This window comes from Cololabis saira, unplaced genomic scaffold (assembly GCF_033807715.1).
Source record: "Cololabis saira isolate AMF1-May2022 unplaced genomic scaffold, fColSai1.1 scf100, whole genome shotgun sequence".
Taxonomy (NCBI): domain Eukaryota; kingdom Metazoa; phylum Chordata; class Actinopteri; order Beloniformes; family Belonidae; genus Cololabis; species Cololabis saira.
This window is the reverse complement of record NW_026906264.1, coordinates 32,501-35,000: the sequence shown is the minus strand read 5'-3', so window position 1 is coordinate 35,000 and position 2,500 is coordinate 32,501. Positions and strand designations below refer to the sequence as shown.

Genomic DNA, 2,500 nt, shown 5'->3' with positions numbered 1-2,500 from the left:
TCCAACAAATAAGCGCTTCTAAATTATTATCACAAACAAATCAATGACTTGTATTATATACTTATCTTCAACTCCATATAAGAAGTATTTCAAGCTGCAGCTTCAGCTTACGGCCATACCAGCCTGGATGCGCCCGATCTCATCTGATCTCGGAAGCTAAGCAGGGTCGGGCCTGGTTAGTACTTGGATGGGAGACCGCCTGGGAATACCAGGTGCTGTAAGCTTTTTCAACCAGCAGAGAACGCTCTCGCTTAATCTAGCCACACATATTTCAACGTGGTAACAGCGACAGCTCACGTCCTAAAGTGTTTTGCACATGGTTAAGGCACTTTAACTCCAACAAATAAAACCAACAGATCAATGACTTATATTCTATGACTTATCTTCAACTCCATATAAGAGGTATTTCAAGCTGCAGCTTCTGCTTACGGCCATACCAGCCTGGATGCGCCCGGTCTCGTCTGATCTCGGAAGCTAAGCAGGGTCAGGCCTGGTTAGTACTTGGATGGGAGACCACCTGGGAATACCAGGTGCTGTAAGCATTTTCAACCTGCAGAGAGCGCTCTCGCTTAATCTACCCACACATATTTCAACGTGGTAACAGCGACAGCTCACGTCCTAAAGTGTTTTGCACATGGTTAAGGCACTTTAACTCCAACAAATAAGTGCTTCCAAATTATTATCACCAACAAATCAATGACTTATATTATATGACTTATCTTCAACTCCATATAAGAGGTATTTCAAGCTGCAGCTTCAGCTTCAGCTTATGGCCATACCAGCCTGGATGCGCCCGATCTCGCCCGATCTAGGAAGCTAAGCAGGGTCGGGCTTGGTTAGTACTTGGATGGGAGACCGCCTGGGAATACCAGGTGCTGTTAGCTTTTTCAACCAGCAGAGAGCGCTCTCGCTTAATCTACCCACACATATTTCAACGTGGTAACAGCGACAGCTCACGTCCTAAAGTGTTTTGCACATGGTTAAGGCACTTTAACTCCAACAAATAAGCGCTTCTAAATTATTATCACCAACAAATCAATGACTTGTATTATATACTTATCTTTAACTCCATATAAGAAGTATTTCAAGCTGCAGCTTCAGCTTACGGCCATACCAGCCTGGATGCGCCCGATCTCGTCTGATCTCGGAAGCTAAGCAGGGTCGGGCCTGGTTAGTACTTGGATGGGAGACAGCCTGGGAATACCAGGTGCTGTAAGCTTTTTCAACCAGCAGAGAACGGTCTCGCTTAATCTAGCCACACATATTTCAACGTGGTAAGAGCGACAGCTCACGTCCTAAAGTCTTTTGCACATGGTTAAGGCACTTTAACTCCAACAAATAAAACCAACAAATCAATGACTTATATTCTATGACTTATCTTCAACTCCATATCAGAGGTATTTCAAGCTGCAGCTTCTGCTTACGCCCATACCAGCCTGGATGCGCCCGATCTCGTCTGATCTCGGTAGCTAAGCAGGGTCGGGCCTGGTTAGTACTTGGATGGGAGACAGCCTGGGAATACCAGGTGCTGTAAGCTTTTTCAACCAGCAGAGAACGGTCTCGCTTAATCTAGCCACACATATTTCAACGTGGTAACAGCGACAGCTCACGTCCTAAAGTGTTTTGCACATGGTTAAGGCACTTTAACTCCAACAAATAAAACCAACAAATCAATGACTTATATCATATACCCATCTTCAACTCCATATAAGAGGTATTTCAAGCTGCAGCTTCAGCTTCAGCTTACGGCCATACCAGCCTGGATGCGCCCCATCTCGCCTGATCTCGGAAGCTAAGCAGGGTCGGGCTTGGTTAGTACTTGGATGGGAGACCGCCTGGGAATACCAGGTGCTGTAAGCTTTTTCAACCAGCAGAGAGCGCTCTCGCTTAATCTATCCACACATATTTCAACGTGGTAACAGCGACAGCTCACGTCCTAAAGTGTTTTGCACATGGTTAAGGCACTTTAACTCCAACAAATAAGCGCTTCTAAATTATTATCACAAACAAATCAATGACTTGTATTATATACTTATCTTCAACTCCATATAAGAAGTATTTCAAGCTGCAGCTTCAGCTTACGGCCATACCAGCCTGGATGCGCCCGATCTCGTCTGATCTCGGAAGCTAAGCAGGGTCGGGCCTGGTTAGTACTTGGATGGGAGACCGCCTGGGAATACCAGGTGCTGTAAGCATTTTCAACCTGCAGAGAGCGCTCTCGCTTAATCTACCCACACATATTTCAACGTGGTAACAGCGACAGCTCACGTCCTAAAGTGTTTTGCACATGGTTAAGGCACTTTAACTCCAACAAATAAGCGCTTCTAAATTATTATCACCAACAAATCAATGACTTGTATTATATACTTATCTTTAACTCCATATAAGAAGTATTTCAAGCTGCAGCTTCAGCTTACGGCCATACCAGCCTGGATGCGCCCGATCTCGTCTGATCTCGGAAGCTAAGCAGGGTCGGGCCTGGTTAGTACTTGGATGGGAG

The 2,500-nt window shown here is 45.4% G+C and overlaps 7 non-coding genes and 1 pseudogene across 7 annotated transcripts in view; all 8 read left to right on the top strand.

The window, feature by feature from the left end:
• Positions 1 to 105: 105 nt before the first annotated feature.
• Positions 106 to 224, top strand: LOC133437762 (5S ribosomal RNA). The gene has a single exon (XR_009780966.1). It is a non-coding gene; the product is annotated as a 5S ribosomal RNA (ribosomal RNA).
• A 199-nt stretch (positions 225 to 423) lies between these two features.
• Positions 424 to 542, top strand: LOC133437937 (5S ribosomal RNA). The gene has a single exon (XR_009781134.1). It is a non-coding gene; the product is annotated as a 5S ribosomal RNA (ribosomal RNA).
• A 223-nt stretch (positions 543 to 765) lies between these two features.
• LOC133438014 (5S ribosomal RNA) lies at positions 766 to 884 on the top strand (annotated as a pseudogene).
• A 216-nt stretch (positions 885 to 1,100) lies between these two features.
• LOC133437932 (5S ribosomal RNA) lies at positions 1,101 to 1,219 on the top strand. The gene has a single exon (XR_009781129.1). It is a non-coding gene; the product is annotated as a 5S ribosomal RNA (ribosomal RNA).
• A 199-nt stretch (positions 1,220 to 1,418) lies between these two features.
• On the top strand, positions 1,419 to 1,537 carry LOC133438006 (5S ribosomal RNA). Its single transcript, XR_009781201.1, has one exon. It is a non-coding gene; the product is annotated as a 5S ribosomal RNA (ribosomal RNA).
• Positions 1,538 to 1,741: 204 nt separating this feature from the next.
• LOC133438004 (5S ribosomal RNA) lies at positions 1,742 to 1,860 on the top strand. Its single transcript, XR_009781199.1, has one exon. It is a non-coding gene; the product is annotated as a 5S ribosomal RNA (ribosomal RNA).
• Positions 1,861 to 2,076: 216 nt separating this feature from the next.
• Positions 2,077 to 2,195, top strand: LOC133438039 (5S ribosomal RNA). The gene has a single exon (XR_009781226.1). It is a non-coding gene; the product is annotated as a 5S ribosomal RNA (ribosomal RNA).
• A 216-nt stretch (positions 2,196 to 2,411) lies between these two features.
• The window catches only part of LOC133437930 (5S ribosomal RNA), a 119-nt gene continuing 30 nt past the window's right edge, over positions 2,412 to 2,500 (top strand). The window contains exon 1 of the ribosomal RNA XR_009781127.1: positions 2,412 to 2,500. This exon is cut by the window's right edge and continues 30 nt beyond it. This is a non-coding gene — a ribosomal RNA (5S ribosomal RNA).